Below are 23,065 nucleotides of genomic sequence, written 5' to 3'. Positions count from 1 at the left end.
TGCGTTTTTCTGCCAAGAGATGCAGATTTATGCTACAAATCTCTGCACCAAATCTGCATCCCCTGGAAACAAAATACATCAAAACCACATCTCGCTTTTGGTGTGTTTTTCTATTGCAAGGAAATGCAGATTTTCTGCAACCAATACTCAATGTGCGCACATAGCCTAAACTGGAAATCCGGCATTGAGGTTCACCTCAGGTAAGCTCAAAGAGTTCACCTGAGATGAGTTCACTAAGTTCATTGAGTTCACTGGAGGTCACAGTTGGGGTACCGTGGGAAGCACCAGCTGTGATCTCAGGTTAATTCACTGATGTCACTGCTCACAGCTGCTGCTCAGTCATTGTGTACAGCAGCCTGCAGTGCACGGGTACATATTTTACCCACTGACCACCCACTGCGAACTCAGTAATCATGGGCCTCCAAAACCTGAGAATTCCAGCCCACAGTTGTACGTTTTATCAGCTCTGGGAATCAAAATTTGAGGGGACCGCATGCCGTTTTTAAAAATTATTTATTTAAATAATAATAAAAAAAGCTGCATGAAGTCCCTTGAATTTTGATGCACAGCCAAGATAACGCACACAGCTGGGGGCTGCAGCCTCCAGCTTTCTGCTTTATCTGTGCTGGGTATCAAAATACAGGGAACCCTTAGCCATTTTTTACTGTTATATATTTATTTTCACACTCCACACCCAATCACAGATGTTGGCATGATGGCAGTCTGACTGACACCAATCACAGATGCTGTCACAGAGGGTGGGCAGGGGAAGCAGTGAATATGCATGAGGTTTAATGAATGGACTTGGAAGCAGTGTGACAGCCATGTGGAGACTTGGTAACTATAATTAACCTGATCTATTAACCCATTTTGCATCCTTTTAACTTTTTACTTTTATCTAGGTGGTAGAACTCAAACAGTAACAGAGACTTCCTTGAGAACTCAGTGTTTGGTGTCCGTGCACAGGCACTAGGTGACCAGTACAGACCCCAAACTTTACAGTTATGGTTCTCCCATCACTAGTAATAACCAATGATTACATAGTGATTACATTTTTAGACCATTTTAGAGGTTTTCTGTAACAACGAAGAAGCAAAACTTTTGTATTTTCAGTGGTTGTGCTGTCAATTCCTTTATCTTCAATTACCCTAGATGCTCTCACTGGTAAACACCTATTCTTTCAATAGAGTTTTTTGCAGAAATGCAAGGGTCCTCTACACAGATTTTCAATTGTATTGAAGTATGGGTTTTAGCTGGGCTATTAAAAAATTGTGATATTCTTCTGGTGAAGCCATTCTTTTGTGGATTTGGAGGTATGTATAGGGTTGTTTTCATGCTGAAAGATGATATTCCTCTTCATCTTCAGCTTTTTGCGGTGATGTGAACATTTTATTGCATAATTGACTGATATTTGGAATTATTGATAATTCCCTGCACCTTAACTAAAGCCCCGTTCCAGCTGCACATAAAAACAGCCCCAACAAAAAATGCTACCTCCACCATGATTCACTGTGGGTATGTTTTGGTTTTTTTTCATGATGTGCAGTGTGTCCAAAAAGTTCAATCTTGGTCTCATCAGACTATAACAATTTTTTCCCACATGTTTTTCCAGGCTTGATGTATGTTTTGGAAAAACATAGCCAGCCATATTGCCACCCTACCCCACAATCTTTGAGGAATGTTTTGTGAAGATATTGTCACTCTTGAGCCAAATTTAAGCTTCTTCATGATCACCATCTTCACAGTTTTCAATGGAATATTTAATGCCTTGGAAAATTTTTATATCCTTCTACTGACTGATAATTTTATATAATGAGATCCCTTTGCTAAGCTGTTTATGGACCTTGGTTTTTGCTGTACAATGTAACTAAGAAAAAGGCAGGAAAATCCTACTAGAACGCCTATACTTCCTATGGGGATAATTAGAAATACTATAAACTATGGCAGCTTTGTACTGGCTAATATCAAACATGTGTTTAAATGGGATTGGCTAATTCAGAACACAACCAAATTATTTCCCTATGTATTTGTCACGCTCCCCAAATCCCGGAGCCGCCTGTCACTCACTGCTCCGGTCCCCGGTCCTCCTGCCCGCGGCTGCCCCTCTCACTCCCCCTTCTGTGCGTCCTCTGTGCCTCCCGTCTGCCGGCCACGGCATCCCGCTGCGACCCAGGACTCTCTGCCTGGCTCCCCTGCATCTCCTTCACCTTCCTCTCTGTTTCCTGCACTGGTCTCCATCACTCGGGCCTCACGCATGCGCATTAGGGTGCGGGCGCACCCACTCACCTCTCCTTAAAGAGCCAGCATCCCGGGAACATTAAATGGCTGATTACAGGTACAGGGTATTTAAGACTTCCTTTTTCATGTGGGCGGTGCCTGTTCAACGTGTTCCTATAGCTAGGTGTTCAGGTCCCTCTGTGCCTTGTACCCAGATTAATCCTGTCTTTTCCGCAGAGCCCGTCTGCCGTCCTGACTGTGTACAGCCTCCCGATTTCCCAGGAAGTGTCCCGGTGACTGTCTGCTGTGGATCCCGCCATCTTCCGTCAGCCTGAACCCATCACCAATCCTGGATTCCACCTGGATACTTCAGCCTGCACGTCCCGGTGGATCCGGACCCCGTCTGCTGTTTCTACTCGGCACCTGTACACGATTCCAGTCACCCGTCCTGCCTATGGTTCCCGTTGGACTAATAGTCATTTCCCGTGCAGACTTCTGAAGGACCCGTACTCCGCACCCCTAGTGTTCAGGCTACCGTGCATCTAGGCCCTCTGGTGGGGTGATCGGACAGTCCCAGTATAGGAGTTAGCTCCGGGTTACCTCTCTGGGGGAGTCCAGTGCACGGTCCCGTGGATCCACCTCCAGGACGTTACAGTATTAGGCCTCTTTCACACGTCAGTGATTCTGGTACATTTGTGCTTTTTTTTAAACGTACCAGAATCATTGACATACGCAGACCCATTATAATGAATGGGTCTGCTCACACGTCAGTGATTTTTCACTGCACGTGTCTCCGTGCGGCGTACCCGCGTGTGCGTGATTGCCGCACGGAGACATGTCCATTTTTTTCTGGCATCACTGATGTCCCACGGACCACGCAGTGGTGTGGTCCATGAAACACTTGCCAGAAAAAAACGTGCTTTTAAAATAAAAAACATTTTAACTCACCCGGCGTCCAGCGATGTCCTCTGCAGCCCGTTCTCCCTGCTGCTTCTGAGCCGGCTCATTATTGTCGCGCATATTCATGATGCGCGACACAGCCAACCCGGAAGCAGCTGCTGCGGGGGTCAGCGCCGGCCGGATGCTGCACCGCGGGAGCGATCAGCACCATGGAGAGCGGGAGCGGGCACAGGTGAGTTGATTACTAAGTGCAATCACGGGCCACGGAGAACGGAGCCCGGATTGCACTTAGACAACCCACGCAGGGACATGTGCGTGTTTTACACGCCAGTGAAAAACGTCAGTGTTTTTCACTGACGTGTGAAACGGGCCTTATAGTGGCAGCACGATAAATAAGAAAAAAATATTCTTCTGCAGGTTAATGTACTATAATCGTTAACTTAGTATAGTATAATACTCAATAGAGGGAGGTTGGAAACTAAAACTATTGCTCTTTATTACACAGATGTTGCGTACAAACTTTTCAAATTATTTGCATAACTAAAACAAAAACCTTGTCTGCGAATAGTCTCAGTCTTTAACATCTAATTACTGTAGAATAGCGAGTTAGTTAATAAATACATTGTTTATAGGTTTGTCAGTAGTAGGAGGAAAATGCCAGTATTCCATTCACTCCTCTTGATCTGTCTCAGCTTGTAATGTTTATTCTTACATAACATTATACTACCATCTGCATGCAAGATGTCTTTGTGTTTCTTTCATGTATAAAGGTTTCCTAGTTCTAATCTTTACACTCTAGAATAAACCTAGGGTAAATTACTATTATCACTGGCATGCACAGCAATTATAAAGGAAAAAAGGGTCTTCGGTCACAACACCCCAATATTCACTTTCCATCGTACATCCATAACTGGAATCAAAGCAGAAGTTCTAATTGTGCCAAAAAAAAGATAAATTAATGAATATTCTGCTGGGTCCCATTAGAACATATCTCACAACTTTGCAGCCCTTACAAAATAATTTTCCTCTTATTAAATCCTCTAGATTTCCCTTTCCTTGCACCCATAAAGTATGATGCCAAGCAAAGTGTCCCAGAACCACTGCATGATGTCCCCTCAGTGAATTCCTTCACAGTACCTCCACATACACAGTATCACGACCCTACTGTGCCTCCCTAACTACTACTGCAAAGCATTGTGACCTCAACACAGTATAATCCACAACTGTGAACAGAGTTCTCCATGCGGTATACTGGGTCTACATACAGTATAATTGCCCACACACCTCTTCACATTGTATAATGGCCCTCACTAACCCTCCAAATAATATAATGGACCTACACAGCCGTCTATACAGTATGATGGACCCCACACAAACCTTCACACTGTATAATTGCTTGCATACAGTATAATACAGTGAAGAAAATAATTATTTGATCCTTTGCTGATTTTTTAAGTTTGCTCACTGACAAAAACATGAACAGTCTATAATTTTAAGGGTAGGTTCATTTTAACAATGAAAGATAGAATATCCAAAATAAAATCCAGAAAATAACATTGAATTATAAATTATATATTATAAATGTATTTGCATTTTGCAGAGAGAAATAAGTATTTGATCAGTGGCGTAACTAGGGTTTGATGGGCCCTGGTGCAAACTTTGGACCGGGGCCCCCCTCCATGTACACAACACTTAGGGTACGGGATAATGATGCTGACACTTGGCTTTTACCCACAGCACCCAGGTTTCCCATGATCTAAAATCCCTCTATCAGCACCCTGCTTTCCCATGCTCTGTCATACATCTTTCCCTCAGCACCCAGCTTTCCCATATCAGAGCATGGGAAAGCTGGGTGCTGAGAGATGTATAGCAGATCATGGGAAAGCTGGGTGCTGAGAGATGTATAGCAGAGCATGGGAAAGCTGGGTGCTGAGAGATGTATAGCAGATCATGGGAAAGCTGGGTGCTGAGAGATGTATAGCAGAGCATGGGAAAGCTGGGTGCTAAGAGATGTATAGCAGAGCATGGGAAAGCTGGGTGCTGAGAGATGTATAGCAGAGCATGGGAAAGCTGGGTGCTGATAGATGTATAGCAGAGCATGGGAAAGCTGGGTGCTGAGAGATGTATAGCAGAGCATGGGAAAGCTGGGTGCTGAGAGATGTATAGCAGAGCATGGGAAAGCTGGGTGCTGAGAGATGTATAGCAGAGCATGGGAAAGCTGGGTGCTGAGAAATGATGTATAGCAGAGCATGGGAAAGCTGGGTGCTGAGAGATGTATAGCAGAGCATGGGAAAGCTGGGTGCTAAGAGATGTATAGCAGAGCATGGGAAAGCTGGGTGCTGAGAAATGATGTATAGCAGAGCATGGGAAAGCTGGGTGCTGAGAGATGTATAGCAGAGCATGGGAAAGCTGGGTGCTGAGAGATGTATAGCAGAGCATGGGAAAGAGCCCTTTTCCCTCAGCACAAAACATTCCCATCCCATACTTGTATCTTTTTCCTCCCTCATATATAGTTCTCCAAATACTATAATGGCCCCCACATAGCCTTCCATATAGTATAAAGGGTCCACATAACCCTTTATATATTAGAATGCACTTCCATAGTCCTCCATATATTATAATGCATTTCCCATAGTTCTCCATATTTTATACTGCACCACAGTCCCCCATGCTTTATAATGCACCCCCACAGACCATGTGTAAGGTAGCCTCCATAGTCCTCCATATATTATAATGTAGCCCCATAGACCTCCATGTATAATGCGCTGCTATAGTCTATGTATAAGGTGTCCTTCATGTTTATTATGCAGTCCCATAGACCTCCATGTATCATGCAGCCAGCACCCCCAGGCCTCCATGTATTATGCAGCCAGTCCCACCAGGGCCTCCATGTGTCATGCAGCCAGCCCCACCAGGTGTCATGCAGCCAGCCCCACCAGGGCCTCCATGTGTAATGCAGCCAGCTTCCCCCGGGCCTATATGTGTCATGCAGCCAGCCCCCCCAGGGCCTCTATGCGTCATGCAGCCAGCCCCCCCAGGGCCTCTATGCGTCATGCAGCCAGCCCCCCCAGGGCCTCTATGTGTCATGCAGCCAGCCCCCCCAGGGTCTCCATGTGTCATGCAGCCAGCCCCCCCAGGGCCTCCATGTGTCATGCAGCCATCTTCCCCAGGACCTCCATGTGTCATGCAGCCGGCCCCCCCAGGGCCTCCATGTGTTATGCAGCCAGCCCCCCCAGGGCCTCCATGTGTCATGCAGCCAGCCCCCCCCAGGTGTCATGCAGCCATCCCCCCCAGGGCCTCCATGTGTCATGCAGCCATCCCCCCCAGGGCCTCCATGTGTCATGCAGCCATCCCCCCCAGGGCCTCCATGTGTCATGCAGCCAGCCCCCCCCCAGGGCCTCCATTTGTCATGCAGCCAGCTCCCCAGGGCCTCCCTGTGTCATGCAGCCAGCCCCCAGGGCCTCCATGTGTCATGCAGCCAGCCCCCAGGGCCTCCATGTGTCATGCAGCCAGCCCCCCCAGGGCCTCCATGTGTCATGCAGCCAGCCCCCCCCAGGTGTCATGCAGCCAGCCCCCCCAGGGCCTCCATGTGTCATGCAGCCATCCCCCCCAGGGCCTCCATGTGTCATGCAGCCATCCCCCCCAGGGCCTCCATGTGTCATGCAGCCAGCCCCCCCCAGGGCCTCTATGTGTCATGCAGCCAGCCCCCCCAGGGCCTCCCTGTGTCATGCAGCCAGCCCCCAGGGCCTCCATGTGTCATGCAGCCAGCCCCCAGGGCCTCCATGTGTCATGCAGCCAGCCCCCCCAGGGCCTCCATGTGTCATGCAGCCAGCCCCCCCAGGGCCTCCATGTGTCATGCAGCCAGCCCCCCCAGGGCCTCCATGTGTCATGCAGCCAGCCCCCAGGACCTCCATGTGTCATGCAGCCAGCCCCCCCAGGGCCTCCATGTGTCATGCAGCCAGCCCCCCCAGGGCCTCCATGTGTCATGCAGCCAGCCCCCCCAGGGCCTCCATGTGTCATGCAGCCAGCCCCCAGGGCTTCTATGTGTAATGCAGCCTGCCAGCTAGCCCCACCAGGGCCTCCATGTATCATGCAGGCAGCTTCCCTGGGCCTATATGTGTCATGCAGCCAGCAAAATAAAAAAACAAGTACCTCTCAGCTCCTTCTGACCCCTGCGACTGCGGTAGTTATGTCCCTACCCCCATATGTCACACACCCTGCTCCCTATACAGCCTGCACCCCCATATCACACACACACCCTGACCCACATATCTCACCCTGCCTGTACCCCAACTTACCCCTCTCAAACACTCTGCACCCTTCACATGCTTCTGTCACAGTCTGCAGCCCTCATATCCCACTCACCCTGCAGCCCCTCCCCTCATGTCCCCTCTTTTCTCATTACCACTCATGTGTTCGAAGTATCTTCTGCTTTCTCCCGGCATCCTGTGTCTCCTCCCACACAGTCACATGGGCGTGACGTCATCGCAGGTCCTGGTAGGGATGGATTCCGTCTGCCGTGCAGGAGCACATCCCCTCTGCAGCAGGTCAGGAACGCCTGGTGGCCTCTCCAGGTCAGGGGCCCCTCTGCCCCCTGCAGACACTGGGCCCCCCTGACTCACAGGCCGGCCCCCTAACGGTCGCGCAGTCGGCCACTACATAGTGGCACTACACATAGGGGCCCGGCAGCCGGCTCTGCAGAGCGGCTGCCGGGCCCCTATAACCCTGCGGGCCCGGTCGCAGTGGCGACCTCTGCGACCGCGATCGTTACGCCCCTGTATTTGATCCCTCTGGCAAATGTGACGCCCTGGGCAAGCCAGGGGTCACAGGTAATGACACCACCACACCCTACACCCCGGATAGGTACACCAAAGCTACACCAGAAATCCTTGTTGCCTTCCTCCAGGGGCTGATGTCCACACCAGGGGGTGGGCCAGGCGGTTGGCTCCGCCCACCGAGGAGTTCACAGTCTTGGAGGCGGGAAAACCAGGCAGTTGAGTTTTGGAGAGAAGAGAGATTAGGTTTGGAGTTTGAAGTAGAAGGAGGGAAAGTAGTGAAAGAGGAAATGTGACAGTTTGAAAAGCCTGAAGTTGGTCCGGGTGTGTGCCCCGGACTGAGACAGCAAGGTTAGCAGACGGTGGTGACCGTCTGCAGGAGAGGCTGATCAGAGGTTGCCGAAAGGACCGTGGACGGGTGGTGACCCGGCAGTACCGGACCGGTATACAAGGAGAAGCCAGCACCATTGGCAGGGGCCTTTTGGATCCCGGCAAGGCTAGGAGTCGCCGTGAATTTGCCAAATCTGTCAGTGAAGGGGACCTCCGGGTCTCCCAACAACTAAGTCCCGATTGAAGGCAACAGTCCAACCGTAGGAGAGAGACACCGCCACCGCCAAGGCACCAGTTTCTCAGGGCCAGCGCCTGCGGGCAAAGAGGGGTTCCTCCGGCCCATATCCAAGTCGGGGAGCGGGTTACCGGTGGGAACCCATCGCTACCAAAATTACACTAGGTGCAGGGACAGAGACCGTCACCGCCAACTACCGGGTAAAAGCAACAGCAGCCGTCCGTGGGAACCGTCTTTCCAGCCGTGTGTTTTACCGAGAACTGTGTCATCGTCTCAGGCTGAGTGAGTACCACCGTGCCGTGCGGCACAGCGCTGCCCCCGCAACCCTGCACCTCACCAGGCCCCGCACCTGGCCTGCCATCCCTCATCCTTCACCCCATCACTGGGCCCCGGGACAACCAATCCCTACCCACGGAAGGGAGAACTAACAACTCTGCTGCTCCCTGTCACCGCTCCCAGGATCCCCATACAGAGCAGCGGTGGTGTCCACACAATCACCACAACCGTAGGTGGCGTCACGGACAATAAATCCCCAAAACCAAACCCCTTTTCAGTCACGGGCGAGGAGCGCCGCTCGAGTCCCCGGGATCCGGCCCATCGCTCGAGCCACCAAGCAGCAGCGGCCGCAGCAGCAGCGGCAGCCGGACCTGTCAGTGGGAGAGCGCAGCGTCCCCTCCTCCGCCCGCGACAACTAAGACTTAATACTTAAGGTACCATCACACTAAGCGACGCTCCAGCGATCCCACCAGCAACCTGACCTGGCAGGGATCGCTGGAGCGTCGCTACACGTGTTGCTGGTGAGCTGTCACACAGGCAGATCTCACCAGCAACCAGTGACCAGCCCCCAGCCAGCAGCGACGCGTGGAAGCGATGCTGCGCTTGGTAACTAAGGTAAATATAGGGTAACCAACCTGATATTTACCTTGGTTACCAGCGCACACCGCTTAGCGCTGGCTCCCTGCACTCCTAGTTAATTATCCGATGTGTAGTCTGGCTATGTGGGCAGGGAGCCGGCACTGACAGCGTGAGAGCAGCGGACGCTGGTAACGAAGGTAAATATCAGGTAACCAAGGAAAGGGCTTCTTGGTTACCTGATATTTATATTGGTTACCAGCGTCCGCAGAAGCCGGCTCCCTGCTCACTGCACATTTAGTTGTTGCTCTGTCGCTGTCATACACAGCGATGTGTGCTTCACAGCGGGAGTGCAACAACGAAAAAATGGTCCAGGACATTCAGCAACAACCAACAACCTCACAGCAGGGGCCAGGTTGTTTCTGGATGTTACACACAGCAACATCGCTAGCAAGTTGTGCCTCAGCAGCGATGTTGCTAGCGATGTTGCTTAGTGTGACGGTACCTTAAGTCGCAAAACCCTTGGTGGCAAGCACAACAATCAGACGTTTTTTGTAGTTGATGATGACGTCAGGAGGAATTTTGGTCCACTCTTCTTTGCAGATCATCTCTAAATCATTAAGATTTTGAGGCTGGCACTTGGCAACTCAGTCAGATCTTCAGCTCCCTCCATAAGTTTTCTGTGGGATTAAGGTCTGGAGACTGGCTAGGCCACTACATGACCTCAATGTGCTTCTTTTTGAGTGCCTCCTCTGTTGCCTTGGCTTTATGTTTTGGGTCATTGTCATGTTGGAAGACCCAGCCACAACCCATTTTTAATGTCCTGGCGGGGGGAAGGAGGTTGTCACTCAGGATTTTACAGTACATGGCTCCATCCATTGTCCCATTGATGCGGTGAAGTAATCCTGTACCCTTAGCAGAAAAACACTCCAAAAACATAATGTTTCCACCTCCATGCTTGACAGTGAGGACAGTGTTCTTTGGGTCATAGGCAGCGTTTCCCTTTCTCCAAATATGGCGAGTTGAGTTAAGGCCAAAAAGCATAATTTTTGTCTCATCCCACCACAGCACCTTCTCCCAATCACTCTCAGAATCATCCAGGTGTTCATTAGAGTTGAGCAATGTTCGAGTTGAACGGTTTGCCAATTTCATGTTCGAGTGATTTTGGGGGGTGTTCGAGTCGTTCGACGAACTCGAACGATTTACTTAAAGTTCGGCAGTTCAAGTTATGTTCGAGAACGGTCCGATCACCAAAAGCGTGGATTTTCACAGTAAGGCTATGTGCGCACGTTGCGTATCTGCATGCGTCCTGCGTCCCCAGCACAATCCCTCTCTCTTTCCTACTCACCGATCACGGGCGCCTCGCTGCACGGCTGTCACAAATCTCCGGCGGCTTTTCTTCTTTTGAAAATGGCTGCCGCTTCATTATTCAATCAGGTATTCCGTGCCTTCCCCACCCACCGGCGCCCATGATTGGTTGCAGTCAGACACGCCACCATGATGAGTGACAGCTGTCTCACTGCAACCAATCACAGCCGCTGGTGGGCGGGTCTATATCGTGCAGTAAAATAAATAAATAAATCATTTAAAAAAAAAAAAAATGCGGTTCCTCCCAATTTTGATACCATCCAGGAAAAAGCCACACGGCTGGAGGCTGGTATTGTCAGGATGGGGAGCGCCACATTATGGGGAGCCCACCACCCTAACAATATCACCCAGCAGCTGCATTAGATGCGACAGTCCCGGGACTCTACCCAGCTCATCCCGAATTGCCCTGGTGCGGTGCTAATCGGGGTAATAAGGAGTTAATCATGACAAGCGTCTCCCCGAGATACCTTCCATGATTAACCTGTAAGTGAAAGTAAAGAAACACACACAGCAAAAAAATCCTTTATTTGGAATAAAATACAAAAAAAACCCCTCATTTACCTCTTTATTAATCCCCAAACAACAATCCAGGTCCGAAGTAATCCACATGACACTGTCAGCTCTGCTACATGAAGATGACAGGAAGACCCGTAGAACATGAGCGCTCTGTGTCCTCTCCACGCAGCTACTGACGTGAGCTGCGCTGTCACCAGAGACTTCACTCTGCAATGTAGAGGTCAAGATAACCAAATCTTCCTATGCTCCTCATTAGAGACAGTGGCTCAATGGTTAGAGCTGCCGCCTAGGGCGCATTAGTTCACGAGTTCAAGTCCCGGCCGCCCTGGTAAAGAATTTAATTTTAAATTATAATTCTTATTTAATTATAATTTAATTTAACTTAATTATGCACTGAGGGGAGGAGCCGGACATCAGCTGTGAGCCGCGGGCCACACCTCTAAAATTTGAGCAGTTCACGGAATGAGGCTGCATTGCTCTCTCCTCTCTCTCTTTTTCTCTCTCTCTCTCTTGTTCTCTCTCTTTCTCTCTTCTTTCTCTTTCTTATTCTCTCTTTCGCTCTCTCTCTCCTCTCTCTTTCTCTCTCTCTCCTCTCTCTCTCTTCTCTCTCTTCTCTCCTCTCTCTTCTCTCTTTCTCTCTCTTGTTCTCTCTCTCTTGTTCTCTGTCTTCTCTCTTTCTCTCTCCTTCTCTCTCTCTCTTTCTCTCTCTTTCTCTCTCTCTCTCCTCTCTCTCTTCTCTCTCTCTTCTCTCCTCTTCTCTCCTCTTCTCTCTCTCTCTTCTCACCTCCTCTCTCCTCTTCTCTCTCTCTCTTCACTCTCTCTCGCCTCTTCTCTCTCTCTCTTCTCTCTCTCTCGCCCTCTCTCCTCTTTTTTCTCTCTTTTCTCTCTCTTTTCTCTCTCCCTCTCTCTCTTCTCTTTTCTCTCTCTTTTCTCTCTTTTTTCTCTCTCTTTGCTATATCTTTGCCAGTCTGTCCTGAGGAAGGGAGCAGAGTCTCCCGAAACGCGTTGACCTGTGATAAAATAAAGCAACATTAATCTCCAACCTTCATGATCCGTTGGTCATTGGCGCGGCTTGACACCCAGCTCTATTATTCTCTGTTATTAGCACTGCATGGGAGGAAGACTCTGCTGCTCCCCGTGCAGTCTAATCACTCAGTGAGAGTGAGCAGAGGCTGCGGGCTGTAAGCGGTGACGTCACCGCTGCCACCGTTGCTAAAGTAATCTGACAGGCAGTTACTACAGTCAGGGCCAGAAATATTTGGACAGTGACACAAGTTTTGTTATTTTAGCTGTTTACAAAAACATGTTCAGAAATACAATTATATGTATAATATGGGCTGAAAGTGCACACTCCCATGTTACGAGGGGGACCCGGGGAAGCGTGCCAAGATGGTATATGGACAGCTTCCGCCGGTCAAGGTCCACTGTGCGGTGTAAGGGACCGCTGCTATGGTGGGAGAAGAGTGAGCGGGTTGCTGCTAGCGATCGTCTGGAATGTCACAGACGATCTGCGTACACCTGTCCGCCCTAACCCGTGAGGGTTGTATGGCACGGGGCTCACAACTCGGTGTACCTGTTGCACGGGGACGCACAGAGGTGCCTACGCACGTGTGCCAGTGGGAGTCACAGGAATATGGCACGAGGGTAGCACAGAGGTGCCCACGCACGTGTGCTTCAGAAACCAGGTGAGTCCGACAGAGATTCAAGGAGCTCACCTGGGACAGGAACACAGCCTGTTAAACGGAATACTGCCGGAGCAGCAAGGCAGGGGCAAGACCTGCAAAATACAATGTCTGTACAGTGGCGTGGCAGCACGCTGCCAGACATCCAAACATAGAAGGACGGTCGCGCGCCGCCATGATGGCAGGAGGGGTTTTTAAGGAGATGTAGCTCCAGCCAAGGGCGGGCGCGAGACGGATGTGACCCAATCATGATCTGTGACGTCCTGGCCCGGCCAGTCAGGATTCAGCACATCACCAGCCTCATTATCTGGCCGTGTGATACCAGTGAGCGAATCAGAAGACGTCACGTGGGGCACATGCTCAACCTCCTGCCTCTGGGTCATAAAGGCGGGATCTTCGGTTTCACAATGTGCAGAGCTAAGGGAAGTCTTGCTGCTTCCCTGAGCATCTATCCTTTGCACACTGTGCAACCACTCCGACCCTCTGTGATGCTGAGCAGGAGGACACGTGGCAGGCAAGGGATGGGAGACCACTCCATTCCTTACAAGGAATAAACCACTAGTTGTCACCCTTCTGCTGCATCTAGGAGGAGGAAACTCCTGCAGTCTCCCAGGCCTTTGGCGCTGCTGAGTAGGAGGACTCGCGGCAGACAAGGAATGGGGGACCACCTCATTCCTTGCAAGAGGAGAGCCACGAGATGTAACACTCCCAGCTGCAATATGAGAGTTTTCACATCAAAATCGGAGAAAGGGTTTAGGAATCATAGCTCTGTAATGCATAGCCTCCTCTTTTTCAAGGGACCAAAAGTAATTGGACAAGGGACTCTAAGGGCTGCAATTAACTCTGAAGGCGTCTCCCTCTTTAACCTGTAATCAATGAAGTAGTTAAAAGGTCTGGGGTTGATTACAGGTGTGTGGTTTTGCATTTGGAAGCTGTTGCTGTGACCAGACAACATGCGGTCTAAGGAACTCTCAATTGAGGTGAAGCAGAACATCCTGAGGCTGAAAAAAAAGAAAAAATCCATCAGAGAGATAGCAGACATGCTTGGAGTAGCAAAATCAACAGTCGGGTACATTCTGAGAAAAAAAGGAATTGACTGGTGAGCTTGGGAACTCAAAAAGGCCTGGGCGTCCACGGATGACAACAGTGGTGGATGATCACCGCATACTTTCTTTGGTGAAGAAGAACCCGTTCACAACATCAACTGAAGTCCAGAACACTCTCAGTGAAGTAGGTGTATCTGTCTCTAAGTCAACAGTAAAGAGAAGACTCCATGAAAGTAAATACAAAGGGTTCACATCTAGATGCAAACCATTCATCAATTCCAAAAATAGACGGGCCAGAGTTAAATTTGCTGAAAAACACCTCATGAAGCCAGCTCAGTTCTGGAAAAGTATTCTATGGACAGATGAGACAAAGATCAACCTGTACCAGAATGATGGGAAGAAAAAAGTTTGGAGAAGAAAGGGAACGGCACATGATCCAAGGCACACTACATCCTCTGTAAAACATGGTGGAGGCAACGTGATGGCATGAGCATGCATGGCTTTCAATGGCACTGGGTCACTTGTGTTTATTGATGACATAACAGCAGACAAGAGTAGCCGGATGAATTCTGAAGTGTACCGGGATATACTTTCAGCCCAGATTCAGCCAAATGCCGCAAAGTTGATCGGACGGCGCTTCATAGTACAGATGGACAATGACCCCAAGCATACAGCCAAAGCTACCCAGGAGTTCATGAGTGCTAAAAAGTGGAACATTCTGCAATGGCCAAGTCAATCACCAGATCTTAACCCAATTGAGCATGCATTTCACTTGCTCAAATCCAGACTTAAGATGGAAAGACCCACAAACAAGCAAGACCTGAAGGCTGCGGCTGTAAAGGCCTGGCAAAGCATTAAGAAGGAGGAAACCCAGCGTTTGGTGATGTCCATGGGTTCCAGACTTAAGGCAGTGATTGCCTCCAAAGGATTCGCAACAAAATATTGAAAATAAAAATAATTTGTTTGGGTTTGGTTTATTTGGCCAATTACTTTTGACCTCCTAAAATGTGGAGTGTTTGTAAAGAAATGTGTACAATTCCTACAATTTCTATCAGATATTTTTGTTCAAACCTTCAAATTAAACGTTACAATTTGCACTTGAATTCTGTTGTAGAGGTTTCATTTCAAATCCAATGTGGTGGTATTGCAGAGCCCAACTCGCGAAAATTGTGTCACTGTCCAAATATTTCTGGACCTAACTGTATAGCAACGGTGCTCCGATCCGGTGGCAGCCAGTCCTTGCATGTGGGCTAACTCTGTAAAGAGCGCCCATATGCAGGAACGGGGAAGCCGACCATGTGCCAGAGCATTTCACCGGTACACGGAGATGCACAAATGAGCACTGCGTACCGGAGAGATGCACTGACAGGACCTAGCATGACATCTAACCATGTGACCAGTCTGTAGCCAATGAGATAATACACACGTGACTGGTCACATGCTATTTTAATGTCACGGAAGGTCCTATCATCAGTGCTGGTTACTGGGAGGACGCAGCGATTATCGGAAGGAAAAGTGGCGGGAGACAGAGTGCAGGACGCGTCGTGGGGACCTGTAAGTGTTATGGCAATGTTTATTAACTGTATGTGTACATGTATAATATGTATAATATGTTTTTATGTTTTTATGTGTTTGTGTTTGCCTGCCATTGTTTTCAATGGGGTTCAAAGGGGTTCGTCGAACGTTCGCCGAACGTTCGCCGAACGGAGCCTCCGTTCGACGAACCGAACCGAACTCAAACTCTAGGGGGGTGGCTCATCTCTAGTGTTTATTGGCAAACTTCAGACTAGCCGGCTGCACCTGTGCCTTCTTGAGCAGTGACTCTATGGGCACTGCAGGATTTTAAGCCATTGCGGAATAATGTTAATGGTTTTCTTGGTGACAGTGGTCCCAGCTGCTTTGTGATCAGTAACAAGTTTCTTCTGTGTAGGTTTAGGCTGATCTCTCACCTTCCTCATGATCCTGGACACCAATAAGTGTCACACCAATAAGCCAACAATGTATAAGGGAACTCTGGTCCTGCATTACTGCTATATGAAAAAATGAGATTTTTAGTTTATGTATTGTCCAATGCATGTAAGCCCCGAACCAACGGCAAGGTAATCTTAATAATCCGGCTACCTAACTTAAATGCCCCTATCTAGGCTAAAAACATCCATGTCTGCACAGCTAGACTAAAAAATCTAACTTGAAATGCCACTATTTGGACTAACCTCCATGTTTGGGCAGCTAGCCTCCTGCTATAAAGGTTATGAACACAGCTATAGGGCGGAGTGCTCAGTCAGAAAGAGACTCACTATGAATATTTAAAAAAAACTGACCCACACATCCACATGTGAATAGGTGCTAGCTAAAAAAACATAGTATATATAAGATGCATACAGCTGCACACCAAAAAGCCAACAATGTATGATTTTTTAATCTAGCTGCCCAGACACGGACGTTTTTAACCTAGATCGTGGCATTTAAGTTAGGTATCCGGATTATAGAGAGTACCTTGCCATTGGTTTCCTGGCTTACATAAATTGGCCAATACATAAACTAAAAATCTCATTTTTTCATATAGCAGTAATGCAGTACCAGAGTTCCCTTATACATTGTTGGCTTTTTGGTGTGCAGATGTATGCATCTAATATGATCTTGTCCCTGACATCCTTAGAAAGCTCTTTGGTCTTGCCCATGTTGTAGAGGTTAGAGTCTGACTGATTAATTGAGTCTGTGGACAGGAGTCTTTTATATAGGTGAGAATTTAAGACAGCTGTCTTTAATGCAGGTAACGAGTTGATTAGGAGCGTTTAGCTGGTCTGTAGGAGCCAGAACGCTTAATGGTTGGTAGGAGATCAAATACTTATTTCTCTACGCAAAATGCAAATAACTTTATATAATACTGTATATACAATGTGATTTTCTGGATTTTATTTTGGATATTCTATCTCTCACTGTTAAAATTAACCCACCCTTAAAATTATAGACGGTTTATGTCTTTGTCAGTGGGCAAATTTACAAAATCAGAATTATTTCCTTCACTGTAGCCCTCAAATAGCCCTACTTATAGTATCACGTTTCCCTCATAGCCCCCAAAATATTGTAAAGGCCTGCACATAGCCCTTCAAATAGTATAATCGTCTCAATATAGCCCTTCAGATATTACAATGGCCTCCACGCAGCCTTCCATATAGTATATTTGGCCCCGCACAGTCCTCCATATAGTATTATTCAACCCATAGTCCTCCATATAGTATAATGGGCTTCACATTGCCTTCCATATAGTATAATGGGCCCCACATTGCTTTTCATATAGTATAATGCACCCCCATAGTCTTCCATAGAGTATAATGTGCCCCATAATCCTCCATATAGTATAATGTGCCCCATGTAGTCCTCCACATAATACAATGCCCTCCATAATATAGTCCTCCAAGTTTTTATAATGCACTCCCATAGTCCTCCATATAGTGTAATGGGCTCAACATAATCGTCTATATAGTATAATGCCTATCATAGTCCTCCATATAGTAAAGTGGGCCTCAGATAGTCTTCCATATGGTATAATGCACCCCCATAGTCCTCCATATTTTATAATGCACCCCCATAGTCCTCCATATATTATAATGCATCCACCATAGTCCTTCATATATTATGCATTTATTAGTCCTCAATATATTATAATGTACCCCATATTCCTTGATATATTATAAGGTTCATCCATAGTCAACCATATATTATATTGCACCCCCAATAGTCCTCCAAATATTATATTGCACCCCCAATAGTCCTCCAAAAAGTATAATGTATAACCTATAGTCATCCATAGTATTATGGCCATTTTCCAGCAGTTTACTCACTGATTTACAAAAATACCCTCACCTCTCCTCTTTCCCCCGCTGCTCTGGTCTTCTTGGTGAGTATTATGCAGTTCGGCACATCTCGGCATAGCGGGCGCACTTTATTGACGTCATCGCACACACTGCACTGAGACATCAGATCTCAGATGCCAAGGGAGAATGATGAAGGAAGGAGCAGACCGCTGCCTCTCTCATTATTGCTTTCAACGGTATCTGGATGCAGGGTGGAGGGCTCGGTACCGGCACTGGCACTCATCTCCCTGACTACCGGGCCTTATAGCAGTTGCATTTTATACCTCTGATTGTAACAGAACTAACACTAGATCGGCCCTATCATACTCGCTTAACCATGCTGGCTGAATGACAGCAATATGCATCTCCATTACTTTCTTTGCTGTATTCTCCCTGGTGGCATAATATAGAGTTTCATACTTGTCTATAATATACCGTAGATATGTTTTCAAAATAAAGATGTGATAAAAAAACCTAGTAAATAACTGTATGGTAAGTGTCGGAAATAGGGCCTGGCAACCCCTTAAGGCTACTTTACACACTGCGATATCGGTCCCGATATCGCTAGTGTGGGTACCCGCCCCCATCTGTTGCGCGACACGGGCATATCGCTGCCCGTGCCGCACAACATCGCCCAGAGCCGTCACACATACTTACCTGTCCGGCGACGTCGCTGTGACGGGCGAACCGCCTCCTTTCTAAGGGGGCGGTCCATGCGGCGTCACAGCGACGTCACTGAACCGCCGCCCAATCGCAGCGGAGGGGCGGAGATGAGCGGGACGTAACATCCCGCCCACCTCCTTCCTTCCGCATAGCGGCCGGGAGGCAGGTAGGGAGAGCTTCCTCGCTCCTGCGGCGTCACACGCAGCGATGTGTGCTGCCGCAGGAACGAGGAACAACCTCGTTACTGCTGAAGTAACGATAATTGGGAATGGACCCCCGTGTCGCCGATTAGCGATTTTTCACTGTTTTGCAACGATGCAAAATCGCTAATCGATGTCACACGCAACGGCATCGCTAATGCGGCCGGATGTGCGTCACGAATTCCGTGACCCCAACGACTCCGCATTAGCGATGTCGTAGCGTGTAAAGCCCGCTTTACATATGTATAGCAGGTGACTGTGTAGAGGACAAAAGGAAGAGATTACTATATGAGTATAAAAATATATTTTGCCTTTACCTTTTTTTGTATAGAAAAGCACTTTGTGATATTAGACTTCTAATATATATTCATAAAAGAGGAACATTCCCATGCCTCCTCCCACCCCTTTACCAGTTACTAAGGCTGCTGTATACACATGAAGGTATATCATAAACAGGAACCATGGCACCTTTACTCAAAATCTAGTAAAATTCTTTATTAGCATATTGTAATTAGCTTAATAAGGTATACCCAGATTGGGTCTCTTTTAAAAGTTGATTTTAGTTGCAGAAAACTAACAGAGTTGAATATTTGAATCACCACCGTTTCATTCCATCTCTATTTACTGTGGTACTCTGAAAGGTGACAAAAGAAGCATGAGGAATGTGACTCACCCCAGGGCTATGGGGTACTTGGTCCCAGGCGGTGTATTACTGGGCTGTGTCACTGGGTGGCCGTTGCCCGGTTCCATGACCCTGGGGGTCGCTTGAAAGGGGTACAGGGGAATATTTAATAAAGTTTATGTCGTGACGCCACTTGCGGGTTGCAGTTATGGTGATGGAACCGCTGCTGCACAGTTTCTCACCGCTGGGGCTGATGTTAGTGGCAGCCTGGAAGTTGGGCCCTCCGCAAGTAGGGCCGGGGCCCTATGGGGTAAGTGATGGAGTTAGTGGGCCGTAGGCGCCGGAGCGTGGGACGACGTCACTGGTAAATAATGAGGGCGAGGCAAGAGCTCCGGTTCAGGTATTTTACTCACTGGTTAGGAGATTGCCCGGGAGCATACTGGTTCACTGCTGGTAAGTCTCTGGTAATCCAGTGCAAGATCTAGGTGGTTACTGGTGTCAGAGTAAATGTCCTGTTTGACCTCACTATCCAACGATCAGCAGAAGGAACCTGGGCTGAGCTCCTGCTCCCAAGCCCCAGGCCCCGCAACAGAACGATAAGATGTCTGAAGTACCACCAGCACTGGTGCTTTCCTGCACCCAGTCTGGTCTCATGGGATGTCCCTTCAGAAAGCTCACTATGTGTCATGGCTACCTCCTCTTATACACCATGTGGCACCCACCACCCAGGACCGAATGCACGACAGGGTACAGGACCCTAAGTCGGGGAGTAGCTTCAGGCAACCCGGCAATTAACCTGTGGAGGATAGTGACTTTATGGACTGTCCCCAAGAAACTCAGAGATCAGGGGCACTAGCGCAATGAGAGGTATAGGGCTTTCCAACCCACGTAGCCCACAGAAATCCCATGCGTGAGCACTTGAGAGTGCAGCTCCACTACCAACAAGTAGGGAGCGTGGCCCGGACAGCTTTACGCCAACGGGCCACCAGAACACTTCTAATTTGTGCACGGAGGCAGGCTCCTGAGCATCCGGAAGTACTATAGGGGATGAATACCCGGACGGGCTCCCCCAAGAGGGCAGCGGCACCCGGAGACTTGGTTTACCTTGTTGTCAGAGTCTGCTTTGCGGTTACATCATCACCAATACTGCCTGAATGAGTACATGGTCCTTCCCTGCTTCCAACCAGCGCTGCGCTCTTCTGCAACCAGCATCCCACCATCCAGAGTCCCGGGGACTCCCCTACCCATAGAGGGAACGTCATCTGGCTGCCCTGCTCCATCTTCCCTGGGTACTCCCATCGTCAGCGGCGGTACTCCCCTTACCGTGAACCACGGGTGGTGTCACAAACTCTTATCCCCTTTAAATAGCCCCCTTTACATTTGAGTGGCCAGAAGCCCCCGGGTCCGGAGACCCTTGGGCCACAGCAACCCCGGATCCGAGCGGTTCGACCGCTGCAGTGGCGGCACAGTTGTCCTGGTGACCGGGAAGTCCCATACTGCTGGATGGCTAACTCTCCGTGTCTACCCCAGTCCACTCCCCCTGTGGGGAAGGCACCTAACTGCATGTGTAATGTGTCTGGTGTGAGCACCGGCAAACCACCTGTCACTTACCCCAGATAGATACTGCTCCTTAACTCAGTTGCAGTACGCTGTAGCGCCCAGAGCCTCAGGGGTGCTACAAATCTACAAATGCTATACACAATCCATACTGTATATGAAAAACACCTACAGAATATGAGTCAAACAGAAAACCTCAAAAGAAAACAATTATCACTCATTAAGTTCATAGCATAGTGAGTACAATATATCATATGCATAAAAATAAATATAGAAGAATATAGAGCATTATATTCATTTAGATAAAATAATGAAGAGCTTCTGTCTATGACTTGAGTACATTTTTTACACTGGACCACGGCATATACAAGATGCACCAAATTTATTAAGAGGCAAATGCCTCTTATTGAATTTGGCACATTTTACTACAGGCAGCTCTTGATCTAGATTGGCATATAAAATGAATGAATAGGGGCAAAGGTATTCTGGTTACTTCCAATGTAAGAGGCACAATATGTTTAATGGATCTAACGATTCATTTACACTGGCTAGCCTTAACTACTGAACCTGCTTATTTGCCAGTCGCTGGTGTCATGCATCTGGATTCAAACCCTTAAGTCTGTAGTCTGTGGTTAGTTTCTTGGTATGCTGGACAACAGCTGATACATCTTTTGTTGGGTATTTAGTTTCTGTTATCCTTGCTTTAGTTCCGTTTGGGTAACAGGTGTATTAATTTACTTGAATGACTGCCCAATCACCTTTCGGGTGTGGCTTTAAATACATTTGTTCCTTCTGGTATTTCAGGCTGGTGATATTCTTATTTTGAAGTTCAGCCATATTGCTGTTTCTGCCATCCAGTGCAAGACTAGATATGATACCTCGCTGCTGTTTATGTTGTCCACTCTGCACCTTGTCAGTAAGTAGGCGGCATATTCTTTAACAATGTACATCCTGTCTTGTATTTTGTTCACTTTCTACTTCTGCACACCTTCTCTGGTGTAAGTAGTTTGCATTCTGCTCTGCCCTGCTTGGGGGGAATGTGCAGTGCTTGACGGTTGATCAAGGAGAGTAGATCCGAGTTTCCATTATAGTCTGTAGTCAGGGCTATTTCAACTCCAGCAGGAACCACTAGTACCTGCAGGGTTGGGATCTCTAGTATGTACAGGAACCGGCAGATGCAGTTTTTTAGTGTGTTACCTTTTATCCCTTGCGAGTTGTTATACGAACATAGCAGCCAGTGCTTTAGTAGCCTGCTTACAAAGACTGATCCAGTTTTAGATGTGCACTGAAAGATCTTTAAGAGATTGTTCCTTTCACATAGGCTGCCATTGTTTTCACCAGCATAGAGCCAGAACAAAAGATTATGTCACCCAATGAATGAGCATTTTGCTTATTTGTCAAATGATCAGCAACATGTTTACTCTACTAGATTATCGTAAAATTATCATTTTTAGGAACCATCACGATAATCTTTGCAGTTTAACTATTGCTTTAACTTTGCAGCATAACCCCAATAAAAGTACTGTAATCTTTTACACCAACATTGTTTCACACAATTTCGCACCATTGTCTCAATCTTTGCTGGGCATCTCTCTACAAGCTCTCTGTTACAAAATCTGATATCTAGGGCTCCCATTTTTTTAACCCAGATACTATATTTTAAAGTTCTAATCTTTATATGCTCTATGAAAAGTTGCTGACCAGCAGGCAGTCTCACCCAGTAACAATCAGGCAATTACTTATGCCCACTCCATGTTTACTTACAAAGACTATAAGGCAACCATCTCACATTGAGTCTCAATGGCTCTTGCTATGGAATTTCTCACAATGTCTTCCAGTCAAGTTTATTCCAGGACTTTGGACAGGACCTGTAGCTATCTTGTAGTTTATGGGGATCTTCCTCAACTCCCATCATTAAAACCACACCAACCCTCCACTGCTTTTTACAATAGGCTGACAATCCCACTTTCCCACAGCCACAGCCTTCTTTACAGCTACCTACTCTGGCTGACGGTACTCTTTGGCTCTCACATGTTATCAGTATCAAACACTGTACGCCTGTAGGTTAACTCATTTCATGGCTACTCTAGCAGGCCAAAAACCATTAATGGTCACAATTCTCCTCATAAGATTCTCCAAGGCTCACTCAATCTCTTCCAGCCGACTCATTCTTAGTTTTACACAGGCCTTCAATGTGACTCCAGGTCTCTGGTTCACTACCTTTACAGTCACAGTCTTCAGTCCT

The sequence above is a fragment of the Anomaloglossus baeobatrachus genome, chromosome 6 (assembly GCF_048569485.1).
Source record: "Anomaloglossus baeobatrachus isolate aAnoBae1 chromosome 6, aAnoBae1.hap1, whole genome shotgun sequence".
NCBI classification, from domain to species: Eukaryota; Metazoa; Chordata; class Amphibia; order Anura; family Aromobatidae; genus Anomaloglossus; species Anomaloglossus baeobatrachus.
This window is presented reverse-complemented; position numbering follows the sequence as displayed.